We start from the raw sequence: 13,951 nt of genomic DNA on the forward strand, positions 1-13,951 counted from the left end.
GCACATGTATCTTTTCGCACATCTCTAATTATTTCCACGAGACAAATTCACAGTTAAGGAATTGCTGGGACATAGGATACTCACATTTTAAGGCTTTTAACACCCTTTAGAAGGTTCATACCAATTTACACTTCCATTAGAAATCAACCATTTTTAAAAGCTATTTTTCTATCTAGTTGTACCTCTATTCTGGCTCGATGATGATTCAGACTGGCTAAAAGAAAAGGTCACAGGGCGCCTGGGTGGCTCAGTCTGTTAAGTGTATGAATCTTTTTTTTTAATTTTTTTTTCAATTTTTATTTATTTATGATAGAGAGAGAGAGAGAGAGAGAGAGAGAGGCAGAGACATAGTAGGCAGAGGGAGAAGCAGGCTCCATGCACCGGGAGCCCGATGTGGGATTCGATCCCGGGTCTCCAGGATCGCGCCCTGGGCCAAAGGCAGGCGCCAAACCGCTGCACCACCCAAGGATCCCAAGTGTACGAATCTTGATATCAGCTTAGGTCTTGTTCTTGGGGCGGTTGAGTTCAGACCCCTTGTGAGGCTCCAAACTTGATGGGGAGACTACTTTAAAAAAAAGAAAAAGAGGGATCCCTGGGTGGCGCAGCGGTTTGGCGCCTGCCTTTGGCCCAGGGCGCGATCCTGGAGACCCGGGATCGAATCCCACATCGGGCTCCCGGTGCATGGAGCCTGCTTCTCCCTCTGCCTTTGTCTCTGCTCGCCCCTCTCTCTCTCTCTCTGTGACTATCATAAATTAAAAAAAAAAAAAAAAAAAAAAAAAAAAAAAAAAAAAAATTTAAAAAAAAAAAAAGAAAAAGAAAAAGAAAAAAAGAAATGGTCACAAACCTATGTCCCTTTCATTATTATGTCATAGTTAGGATGAATTCAGTGCTAGTAGAAGTAGCATACCAGCAGTGTTGGAATTTATCCTTAGTTTAACACAAAAATGGCCATGTCCACATAATGAGAGTAATAGCAATGACATTAGCCTTTGCTATGAGATTATTATGTAGCAGGCAGCACTTACAGTACTTTACTGGTACTAAGAGTCCTATAAGGTAATAATTACTATTATTCTTTCTATTTTATTTTATTTTTTAAACATTTTAATTATTTATTTATCTTAGAGAGAGTGTGTGCACGAGCAGGGGGAGAGGCAGAGGCAGAGGGAGAGAGAATTTCGAGCAAACTCCTCACTGAGCACAGAGCCCCTCTGCAGGGCTTCACATGGGGCTTGACCTCACAACCCTGAGATCATGACCCTGAGCCTGAAACCAAGAGTCCAGCACTTAACATACTCAGCCACCCAGGCACCCCCATTCTTTCCATTTTAAAGAAGAAGAAATTCTATCCTAAGAAGAGCAAGTGTCTTGATCAGTGCATTTTCTCTCTTTCAATATGTATCAACACAACCTGGACCATTTTAGTATCTCTGCACATTGTATTTTTCATTAATAGGCCTCAGATTTTTTTTTTTTAAGGCCTCAGATCTTAGAGTTTATTTTCTCCTGGACAGATTAAACACTGCCTCCTGGAGAAACTTCTGCTCTAAACGTGAATATAAAAATAAATAAATAAATAGATAAATAAATAAATAAATAAATAAAGTCTTAAAAAAGAGAGAGAGAGAAAATGGTAATAGACCACAGCTCTAATTCCCAAGCCCAGTGCTAGGACATATTGTCTCAGCCAGTTGGGAAGTTTGCCACAGAAAATTTGTTACAAGTAAGAAACATCTCTGGTTTGCACATAGGGTGTTTGTTTCTCAGGTAAATTGGAGTGGGTAGATAGGAGATTATCCTGGTGCTAAGGTCACCATCACTTGCACCCATTCCAACGTGCTTTCAGGAAGGGACAGGAGCGGGAGAGGAGGAGGAAGGCAAGCAATCTGTAGACTCTCCTATATCTGCACCTGGGCAGCGGATGACACATGCCTCTGCCAGTTTCTGCAGGAAAAGCATTGGGAACCACAGCTCCAAACTGAAGGAATTAAAGGGGATGGCAAGTCAAATGGCTGAAGAGCGGGAAAGGTATTTTTGTCGGAATACAATAGAAAAAAGGTTTTTAAAAAAAATGTTTTATTTATTTATTCATGAGAAACACACAAGAGAGAGACAGGCAGAGGGAGAAGCAGGCTCCATGCAGGGAGCCTGATTTGGGATGTGATCCCAGGACCCCACGATTACACTCTGAGCCAAAGGCAGACAGACACTCAACCACTGAGCCACCCAGGCATCCCGAAAGAAGTTTTCAGTCCCAGTCTTCTTTCCTTAATTAGTATCAAGAAGCCAAAGTCAAGTCCCTACAAAAAAAAAAAAAAAAAAAAAAAAAGACATGTGTGCACAGCAGGGAGAGATGGTGAAAGCAACATGTTTATGTTTGAGCATGTCAGAGGCTATAAAGATGGCCATGAAAAAAGTGGGACCTACCGAAAACCTTGTTGTTAAAGAAATGTTTTCTCATCAATGAACAGCTTGCCAAGGCCAGATAAGCAGCATGAAAAGAAAAAAAAAAATAAGAAGGCTTCTATTTGTTTATCAAGAGAGTTGTTCTTAATAATTCATTAGCTTATAACCTCCAGAAGGAAATTGCCATCACTGTCCCGTGTCTGCTTGAGAAAGGTCTGCTGTCACAGTGTTGGGTTATCAATGTTCTTGCTCGCTAGTGAGCAGTTAATGTCACTGTTTCCTAATGAGGTCAAGGCCACGGACTATAAATCTAATTAGGACAGTTAACTCCTGGTGCTCCGTAGTTACAAACTGGACGCCTACTCCCAGATAGACATCTCTCAATTTAATGCCTCTGTTCAAGACCAGCAAGAGCCCCATCTCTACCGGAGAAAAAACTCAACGCCGTGTCATTTCAGCGTATATCTTGGTGTACAAATCCCAAATCACTGTTATTTTTCAAAGAATAAACTTTGTTTTCCTATTTAGGAGCAGCCTGATTAAAGCATTCCTAACTCTCAAGCTCCTCCTATTGTTTGAGGAGGCCCTCCCTGTTCTTACAGGCATCTTGCCCTAAATGACTTCTGTTGGAGATTAATATCAAAGGAGCCTTCATCCATTATGCAACAATCCTCTGGTTTTGAGGTGGTCTTTCTTATAAGGAATGAATTTTCTTTAATGCTTTTGCTTTTTTTTTCTTTTAATAAAAGTTCCACATACGCACTGCAGAAATAATAAAAAATGCAGAAAAGTACAAATTTTAAAATTAAACCTCCTTTAGTCAACGTGGGAAGAATGGTGTAAAGGAACTATCACTGAATACTAAAGCATCTTTCAGCATTTAAGTGATTTGATTAAATTATGGATAGTCCTCTGATTAAACTCTATATGGTAGGAATGATTCATAACCATCTCCTCATGCCATTGTTTTTACCTAGTTGTTTATTTGAAAAATCATTATGGCTGTTTTCTCTTGCATAAATGTCAATCTCTGCTGAGAAATGCCATCAGATGCTTTTCCTGCAAATCATAGTTTGGAGTGTATTCTTCTTCAGAAAATAACTGACATTAAATATTACTAGCCTTGCAATGGGAAGAGACTGTGACAATCCTGGAAATTAAACATTTCAGTCAGTTGAGGATCTCACTTTCGGTTTCGGCTCAGTTCATGATCTCAGGGTCTTGAGACTGAGCCCCGTGTCCGGCTCCATGCTGGGTGTGGAGCCTGCTTGAGATTCTCTCTCTCCCTCTGCCTCTGCCCCAGCCACCTCACTTTGTTCTCTCCCTCTCTAAATAAATAAAATAAAATAAAATAAAATAAATAGAATAAAATAAAATCTTCAGAAGAACATTGAGTAAGTAAAAACAATAATAGGTACCACCTGAAATCATCATGCTATACACCTTAAACTTATACAGGGCTGCGTGTCAATTATATATCAATAAAATTGGGGAAAAAAGACTTAGACACACATAAACGTTTACCACTTGTAGAGATTAAAAGGAATTAGTCATCTTAATCAAACTCCCCTATTTTCTACATGATGAGACTGAGGTCCAGAAATGATTGGTGGCTTGCCCAGGGTCAAGTTTGAGTGAGTTAATCATAGCCCTCAGATGGGACCTTAAGGCTCTTGCTTTGCTGGTTCAAGAATACAAGGGACACAGTTTTCTTTGGGGGTGATGAAAATGTTTGGAATCTAGAGAGAGGAGGTAGTTGAACTCAGTGCTACCAGGTTGTATACTTTAAAATGGTTAATTTTATGTTACATGAATTTCACCATAATAAAAATGTATTAAAGAAAAACAATAACAGGAATTAGTGAAGTGGAGCCATTAGGACTGTTTATACCTAACACCTAAGATTCACAATTATGAAATATCCCCTCTGATCATAACTGTGAGAAACTGGATTTCAAGATGGTGTGATAAATAAATAGATCCAATGGTTTTCACCCTTCTCGCTTTACTTTGGTAGTAGCGAACTGTCATCATATTTCTGCTTTGGGTAAGTCAAAGTGGTTGGTCAATGGATCGCATCTCACATTTCTTTATACATTAGGGAAAAAAAAAAAAAAACCAGACACTTCCACGACTCTAGAGCAGAAGTGCTTCCTTCGCATAACATAATGATTTTCAGTTCCAGCCCAATTCTGAAATTTTCAAAGAAAGGAAGGCAAGAAAACAGAACGGGAAAGGAGAGAAGCAGCTCACGTTGCCTTCATTAACTTAGCAGAATTCTGTAGGTAAAAGGTCTGGGCATAGCGGGTGACCGTTCCACCTTTATAATTGGGAGCCTCCCACAAAGACAGGAGTGCATCCTACTGGTGCCCCTAAAGGAAAGAAATAATCCACTCACCCCTTCTGACTCAGGAAAGAAGGATCTGTTGCCAGGAGCTGGTATTTTGGGCAGCACTGCCTGGCCAGATGCCAAACTATGAGGTGGGAAGTGGGGGTCCTTGATCTGGAGAATTGCAGAATGGTAGGAAGACCCGAGAGATGTGCATTTCTCACTATTTTGGATGAAAGTTTAACAGGAGTCCAGCAATTGCTCCTTACAAAGGCTGTGTGTCTAAGAGAAAGCCTTGACCCCTGAGAGGAAGAGTGGCGTAGGAGAGAACCCCAAGATCTATTTTTCCCTCTGTTCATTGCAGATTCGCTCTGTGATCTTGCACAGGTCACTTCAGCTCTCTGGATCTTTAGTTTCCTGATGGGTATAATGTGATCCTTTCCAACTGTGACGCCCCACATGCGGGCCCGTAAGCCCCAGGGCACCTGGCTAGCCCTGCGGATCCCATTCCAGCCTAGATTCCTGCTGGATGGTTCTTCGGGGTCCTCTGGAGCTCACACACTCCCGGTTTTATAACAAAAGAAAACCACGTATCACTGCTCCCTTGCTTCCTCACCCCATTTTACTCACAACAATATTGTTTGCCGTTTGGACTGTGGAGGTAACAAAAAAAGGTCATTTCCATGAAAAAATGACGAGTCACCCAAAGCTTCCTTTCGAAGCCTCCTTTCTGCCTGATGGACAGCAGCCTTTGCCCTTCAAATAAGAAAGGCCCAAGCCAGTCCTTGCCCCAGCTCGCGCCCCTGCCGTGGCCTGTTGGCCGTGTCAGGGAGGCCTCATTCAGCCTTGAGCCAGAGACCCCGAGAGGGCCCTGACTCCTTGCTGTTCCTCGGTTCTCCTGAGGGATGCATCTGTCACCAAGCCTGCAAATAGTTCCTCTGCTTCTCTCCGGCATCAGTGTGCCAGGCCTCGGCCAGGCTGTCCTCTCTCCCCGGAGCTATTGCACGAACTTCCTGATGGTGTCCCCACGCCCGTCCCCCTGTCCCATCTCCCCGCCATTCTCCCCAACACAAAGTAGTCATCCTGAAATAGAAATCAAATCAGGTCACTCTGACGCTTCAAACTCATCAAGGGGTCTTCCCATTGCACTTGACGTGACGTTCAAAATCCTCACTTGGGTTTCCAAGACCCCCGTGAGCTCTCTGACTCCTCCCCACTCAACAGGTTTCCTCCTCAAGGCCTTCCCTGTCCCTCAGTGACGTGCTCCCTGCCATCCCCTGCTGCCCACTGAATGTCATTTCCTCAGGCAGGCCTGCTCGCTCTCTCTCTCTCTCTCTCTCTCTCTCTCTCCCCCCACACCCAAATACATCACAAATCATAATTACCTGTTTCGTTGTTCACTTATTTTACAACCTCCTTCCTGGTGAGTTCCCATGAGGGGATGGACCATGTCTGTTTTCTTCCTCGTGACAGCCCAGGGCCCAGCCCCCTGGGAGCAAATCCTTGGTGAGTGATTGGCCAGGGGAGGAAGGACCCTCTGGCGAAAGTCTCCTTCTTCCGGCCACTTATAAGCCGTTGCCAGGAACAATGGTTCAGATGAGAATTTCTTTGTATATTTTTCACCTTTTCGAGAGCTGCTGCTAGGAGGAGCCTTTGGTTTGGCCTAGGCAGGCCTCATGTGAGAGCTGCCATCCTGGGCTCACACACAGCCTTCTTTGCTTAGGAATCTAGAAACTTTAAGACTTGGCCGACTTAGACTAAGACTAAAGACTAAGACTAAAGACTAAGACTTTAAGACTTCGACATGTGTTTAAGACACACAGCATGGTGCTCAAGAGCAGGGGCTCCGGGGTCACTCACTGCTGAGGCTGCTCTTTGCTGGCTTTCCTGACTTTGGGCGAGTAACTTCACCTCAACTTCTTCAACAGTGGGGCCAACACTAGGACGTAACTGATAGGCTGCCCTAAGGATCTGATGAGGCCACAAGAGTAAAATGGTTAGCAGGACGCCGACAGCAGCAAGTGCTTGATCAACAGACAGTAGCTTCTATCAGCATGTTCCGCTCAGCCCCAGAAGGAAAAGTCCAACGGCTGAGTCGCGGGTCTGGGGGATGTCTGGGGAGGCACCTTCCTGGCTCTCCCACGCAGACCTCACCCTTACCGGGCTTTGTGGGGGCACCGAACGCGGCGACTCCCAGGCAGGCCCCCGGGGTGCCCAGGCTGGCGGTCTCAAATCGCTGATGACCTTTACTGGCACCTGGGCCAGACAGGACCCCCTGGGGCGTGGCTACGAGTATTTGCGGGGAGTCACCCTTTCCTCGAGCGCCTTGGCGGCCTGGCATTTGGTGACGCGGGGACGGAGCCCCGAGGCAGGCGGGCGCAGGGGGAGGCGGCAACCTTCCCCCCCCCCGCCCCCCGTCCCGGAGGGATTCCGCCTCGCCCTCCCCCTCCCCCCACCTCCCGACTCCCGCAAAGTGGGTTTTAAACCGCGTGCAGCGCCGGTGCTCGGTGTAGGCGGCGACGTGGGAGGGGGGAAGTGCGACCTTTATTTTCCTGCCTGTCATCCACTCCCCGTTTTCCCTGACTTTCATGGGTGATGAGGTCATCCCGGCGCCGCCGGAGAATCAAACTCCTATTTTTCAGCCCGATAAAGGGCGGCATTGTGCGGGCGCGGGGCGGCGGGGCGGCGGGGGGGGTGACGCGCAGGGCGACGGGGGGGCGCGCGGGGCGGTGGGGGGAGGGGCGTGCAGGGAGGCCGGGGGGTGCGCAGGGTGGTGGCGGGGGGGCGCGCGGGGCGACGGGGGGGGTGCGCAGGGGGGTGCGCGGGGCGGTGGGGGGATGCGCGGGGCGGCGGCGGAGCGGCGGGGGGGCGCGCGGGGAGGCCCGGGGGGGTGCGCAGGGTGGCGGGGGGCGTGCAGGGGGGCGCCCAGGGCGGCGTGCGGGGGGGCGTGCAAGGCGCCGTGGGGTGCGGGGGCGCGCAGGGCGCTGGGGCGGTGTGAGGGGTGGCGCGCAGGGCGGGGATGGGGCGCGCAGGGCGGCGGTGGGGGGCGCGCAGGGCACGGGGGTCGGCGGGGCGCGCAGGGCGGGGGAGGGCGCGGGCGGCGGGGACGCGAGGGGCTCGCCCCCTGGCGGTCGGCGGCACCCGGGCGGCCCGAGCTCCGCGGCCCCGACGGCGGGGGGCGGGGGGCGGCCCCTGAGTCGGGCCCCCAGGCCGAGCGCGCCGCCGCCGGTCCGTCCGCGCCAGCCGGGCTCCGGGTCCCGCTCAGGACGCGCGGGTGGGAGGGGGCGCCGCGGGGAGAGCGCGCTCGGGGAGGGGGCGCCGCCGCGGACCCCGCGCCCCTCGGCCTCCCCGGACTCGCCCCGCCCGCGCCCCGCCCGCGCCCCGCCCCGCGAGCCCGTAGGTCCAAGCCGTGCTGGGCGCCCGCAGGCCTGGGCCCCGGGGCAGGTGCGCGCGGGCCTCCGGCCCCCACCGGCCTTACTGCGCCCGCGGCCCGGCCCGGCCCGGCTCCGAGGACGGACGCGCCACCTGCCCCCCGACCGGCGGGGGCGGGACTGCGCTTGCAGCGGGGCTCGCGTCACGCCCGCGGCCTCGGGGAGGGCCGGCCCCTCACCTGCCGGGACGGCTGGGCAGTCCCAGGCCCGTTTGCCCCCGGGGCCGGCAGTCCTCTCCCCGATAGAAGACACGTCCACGCTGGGTACGTGTGTGCAGGTCGTCAGACTTTCCGGTTTTCGAAAGGTGCTACAGAAAAACAAACAAAAAAGGCACAGTCTGATACTGCACAACCGCCTCAGAAGCACAGGAGCCTATCATAGTTCTGGGGGGAAAATACAGGCATCCTGCTCTTAGGGATGTACGTAGCAGATTTTATATTCTATATAGATTTTGTATAGGTTTTCTTAATTTTTGCTTTTCTCTTCTTTACAATTTCTTTAATAAGCATGTACTATATTTAAAGAGTCAAAGAATTTTAATAGCTTAAATGTACATTAGGTATATTTATAGGATTAATGTATTTTTCGACATAAAAGAATTTGGGACTAAAGATAGATAGTAAAGCATTCTTCATTTAGAAACAACCTTTTTCCTCCTCTTCAGATTCTTGTTGGCTCACCACCAAAATATATGCTGCATCTGTCCTCCCCCCCACCCCCCCTTCTAGCGGCTGCTAGCTTAGTGACCAGCCACCATTCCCTGTCCTCTACCTGGACTGCAGGAATAGCATCTCGTCTGGTCTTTCTGGGTTCCCTTTCTCCCCACTGCGGCCTTACCCACTCCGCAGAGCACCCAGATCCGACTTAAACTGTTAAGCAGATCCCATCTCTTCCCTTTCTGAAGGCTTCCTTGGCTCCCCATTGTGCTTCGTCCGCCCTGGGTTCCTCCCAGAGGCCCGCATGGGGTGTCTGGGCTGGCCCGGGGGCACCCTGGCGTGTCTCCTGTACTTGCACACTTGCTCAGGATTCCTCAGAGCTCGCTTTCCCGGGGAGCCTCCTTTCTGAGCTTCAAGCCCACAGACCCCAGCTCCTGCCCTCCACTCCGGGCAGGATACTGTAAAAATTAACAAGGCGGGAAACAAGTGTTGGAGAGGATGTGGAGGAAGGGAAACCCTCCTGCACTGTTGGTGGGAATGGGAACTGGTGCAGCCACTCTGGGAAACTGTGTGGAGGTTCCTCAAAGAGGTAAAAATAGATCTGCCCTACACCCAGCAATTGCACTGCTGGGGATTTACCCCAAAGATGCAAATGCAGCGAAACATCGGGAAACCTGCACCCTAATGTTTCTAGCAGCAATGTCCACAATAGCCAAACTGTGGAAGGAGCCTCGGTGTCCATCGACGGATGATGGACAAAGAAGCTGTGGTCTGTGTATCTGATGGAATATTCCTCAGCCATTAGAAACGACAAATACCCACCATTTGCTCCAACGTGGAGGGAACTGGAAGGTATTATGCTGAGTGAAATAAGCCAATCGGAGAAGGACAAACATTATATGGTCTCATTCATTTGGAGAATATAAAAAATTGTGAAAGGGAATAAAGGGGAAAGGAGAGAAAATGAGTGAAAATATCAGTGAGGGAGACAAAACATGAGAGACTCCTAATTCTGGGAAACGAACAAGGGGCGGTGGAAAGGGAGGTGGGTGGGGTTGGGGTGACTGGGTGATGGGCACTGAGGGGGGCACGTGGCGGGATGAGCACTGGGTATTATGCTATATGTTGGCAAATTGAACTCCAAATAAATAAATAAATAAATAAATAAATAAATAAATAAATAAAATAGATATATTAAGAAGAAGAAGAAGCAGCAGCAGCAGCTCTCCTTGAGGCCGCCTCTGTCTCCGCTCTGATGACGGAAACCTTAGCTGACCACTGCTCTTCCAGAACTCATTATCACATTACCCTGTTTTATTTGCGGCTCAGCAGTTAACTGAGATTGGTTTGTTTATCCTTTGGGTTATGAGCTGCTTCTCCCTTTTTGTGCCTGAGAATGGAAGCCCCGTGAAAACAGGCTTGAAACATTTGTTTTTCATCTCTACTCTTTTGCTGGGTTCTAGAACAGTGCCTGGCCCACAGCTGTTACTCAGTATATATCTATGGCACAAATTACTGGGTGTGATTTCTTAAGATCTCTAGAATTATGCATGTTCTGCCTTGAATCTTGTAGTTATTTTTATATCCATATGCTTCCTCCTTTCGAGTGTGAACTCCTTGCGGCAGGATCATGTTTGGTTCATTTTATTCTCCGTGGCCTTATGGAGTCTGGCACACCACAAGGGTTCAATATTTTTATTAGATTGAGTTGCAATAAGTGAATGGGTAATAAGCTGATACAGTGTGACTGTACCCCACATCTAGCTTTCACCAGGGGAAATGAAGACATATTTTGATATCCAAAGAGAGAAATTATTGCTTTGATCCTTACAACACCACACACACACACACACACACACACACACTTGCTTTCAATATTTCAAAGAATGTTCATATCCATTATTTTATTTGATCTTAATACCAGCTCTGTGAGATAGGCCTTATGATCTACACTTTACAAACGCAGGAATTGAGGCGCAATGGCATGAATTGCTCTGCTCCAGCGTGAGATCTACTATGAAGCGGAGACAGGGCTAGAGCCTCTTAATTTCAATACCCGCGAATATGGACACGTAAAAGCACGCATGCATACGTGTCCATGGTCACTGGTGTTTTTTCAACTCAACTGCACTCGCCGTTTGGACCAAAAGGGATCACAAATACAAAGTATCTTGAATGGAATCTGACATGTGACAGGCTCCCAGTAAATGGCCATTCCTTCCTCCTGCCTACACGACAGTTGCCATCATCTCTCCATCCCAATGAAGAAGAATGCATCTACCTTCGCTTTGTTCTTTTTATTACTAGACTAATTTCCAGGATCCTTCTTATTGTAAAATATTCATGCGTAATATTAATTGGATGCTTTCACAGATCTGAACAATAGCAAATGAATTCTTGCTAACTGGCAACCCATTGCTCTTTCATCTTTTACTCTGAATACAAACCGATGAGAAATATTTGTGAATACTTACCAGAGCCCAGCATGGCTTAAGCTATACTGTTCCATGTCAATGAGGAAATGGCACATTAAGAATGCCAAAGCTTATTAATCATGAACAAACACTAAACCCAGCAGAGCCAGAGGGGTAATATCCAAAATTAGTTTCAGAAAAGGCAAAAAAGATCAAAAGCTTATTCTGATCATTCATTCATTCATTTATTTGTTTATTCACTATGTTATTTTGTATGTACCAAGCACTGTACCAAATGTTGGGAATATGGAGACAAACAATAATCGATGAAGTCCCTACCAATATAAGTCTAGGAGAAAAGATAGATTTAAACCAAATAATCACACAACAGAGATCAACGTTGTGAGAGGCAAAACAAGAGGAACTGACATAGGAAATTCAGGCAAGACTGCCTGGAGGAAGTGATGACAAAGCTGAGCTATGTCTCCGGTTAAGGCATGGTTCAACACCACCGAGGGTTACTAAAGAAGGAAGAGAAAGAAATGATCAGACAAGTAAATAATAATAATGGTCACTAACTTTTAAATTCTCTTATTTAGTAACTATTCCATGAGTGCCGACTATGTGCCAGATAGCTGTCTAGGGGCTACGGGTTACAGTAATGGTCAACAACAAAAATCATGGGCTTATTTGGGAATGGGAAAAAACATGCAACAAACTAAGGAAGAATTTTAATGGAAAACAAAAGTGATGGTTTCTTCAAAGGAAAAGAGTAAACCAAGGGCGTAAGACAGGGGAGTGTGGTGGGGTAAGACAGTGAGGTACAGTCTTATGGAGGGTAGTCCCATATGCCTTCACTAAAGAATGCATTTGAAAAAAAATAAAAAATAAAAAATAGAGAATGCATTTGAGCAAGACCCAGCGGTGGTGAAGGAGCAAACCACGCTGATCTGAGGGGTGGGGTGGTGATTGCAGAGGGAAGAACTTTCCAGAAAGTGGACCTTTCCAGATATAGTAGCCCTGGGACAGCAGTATAACTGACTAGTGTGAGGAAGTGCGAGGAGACAGGTGTGTCCAAAGTAAGGGGACTAGGCGAGGGGCTCATTGGTCGATGAGCTCAGAGACGTAAGGGATCTTAGGGACACAGTACACTTGATCTTAGCCAAAAGGCCAAGAAGTGATGGGAGGTGGGGGTTGGATCTTAGGGACACAATACACCATTGTAAAGCTTTTTGGCTTTTACTTTATGTGCAGTGGGAAGGCACTGAAAGCTTTCGAGCAAATGATTGACATTATCTGATTTATGTTTTAATAGTCACCCTGGCTACTGTGTAGACAGCACTCATGTTCCAGGCAATGTGCTAAGTGTTCTAACAGAGGAAGGACCTCATTTTATCTTCACAATTCTGAGAGATACCCATTCCATAGGTGAGAAAACCAAGGTGGAGGGAGTCGAAGTACTCACTCAAGGTCATGGGGCTAGTAACTGACGGTGCTGGAGTTAAAAGCCAGGCAGCGTGATTCCAGTGCCAAGCATTAACCACAATATGAGAATCCCCCTGTAAGAGAGACTGGGATCATGGGTGGTGGTCATGAGAATAACAATAGTACTTATCACTACTTGAGAGTTTTCTGGTTGCTGTCCTGGCTTTATATATTCTCACAAAACCCCTATCAAATAAGTATTGTTACTCTTTTATTATAGCTAAGGGAACGGAAGCTCAGAGAAGTCAGGTAACTTAAATTGAGTTTATAATGAGATGCTAGGACTCAAACTCAGGGTACTTCATCTCCAAAGCCCTTGCCTTACTCCTCCCAGATAAATATATTAAACTTTAAAATCTGTTTATTATAAAGAGCCTATACTTGAGCCTTGAGTTTTAAGAAAAATCCATTTTACCTTTCTTTTTTTGATTCGAGGCTTTAGTCCATGTATTTATATAATTACTGAAAGTTTATTTCCTTCTACTTGCTATTATTTTCTATTTTTCCCATTTATTCTTTGTTCTTCTGTGCCTCCTTTTCTACTTGCTTTTGAAGTATTTATTTTCCATTCTTCTCCTCTAGTATCTTTTTGTTGTACATTCTTGATTTTCTTGTAGCTTTTATCCTAGAAAATTATTGTGCCTTCCCAGCTTCTCAATATATCTCGTAAATCAACATTTTTACTGCTTCATAAGTAATTCAAGAATCTTACAATAGTTTAACATTGTTTAGATGTGGAACACCCAGATGGCTCACCCGTTGAACATCTGCCTTCAGCTCAGGGTGTGATCCCAGTCCAGGGATCGAGTCCCCGCATTGGGCTCCCCACAGGGAGCCTGCTTCTCCCTCTGCCTATGTCTGTGTCTCTCATGAATAAATAAATAAAGTATTTTTAAAAACCCAAACATTGTTTAGATGCTCCAGTTCTTTGTTGTACTATTTAACATTTGACTCCTACATTATGTTCTCACAAATCTTTCCTTATTTTTGTTTTAAAAAGCTAATGATTAAAAAATAGACACATACTTATTCTTTATAGTGCTCCTGATTTTTTCCCAACATTTACTATTTCCATCCAGGATTATTTTTTTTCCACCTGAAATTTTTCCTTTAGTACATTTTATGGTGCTGCTGTGGAGACAAACTCAGTCATTGTTTCTATGTTGGGAAATAACTTTATTTTGCCTTAATTGTTGAAGTACCTTTTCACTGGATATAATGTCACTTGGT

The 13,951-nt window shown here is 46.7% G+C and overlaps 1 long non-coding RNA gene across 1 annotated transcript; it reads right to left on the bottom strand.

The window, feature by feature from the left end:
* Positions 1 to 361: 361 nt before the first annotated feature.
* Positions 362 to 9,344, bottom strand: LOC119867291. Its single transcript, XR_005383065.1, has 3 exons — positions 9,004 to 9,344; positions 8,346 to 8,473; positions 362 to 565 (listed from the first exon to the last, which is right to left on the bottom strand). It is a non-coding gene; the product is annotated as an uncharacterized LOC119867291 (long non-coding RNA).
* Between the last annotated feature and the right edge of the window lie 4,607 nt (positions 9,345 to 13,951).

The sequence above is a fragment of the Canis lupus genome, chromosome 33 (genome assembly GCF_011100685.1).
Source record: "Canis lupus familiaris isolate Mischka breed German Shepherd chromosome 33, alternate assembly UU_Cfam_GSD_1.0, whole genome shotgun sequence".
In the NCBI taxonomy this organism is placed as follows: domain Eukaryota; kingdom Metazoa; phylum Chordata; class Mammalia; order Carnivora; family Canidae; genus Canis; species Canis lupus.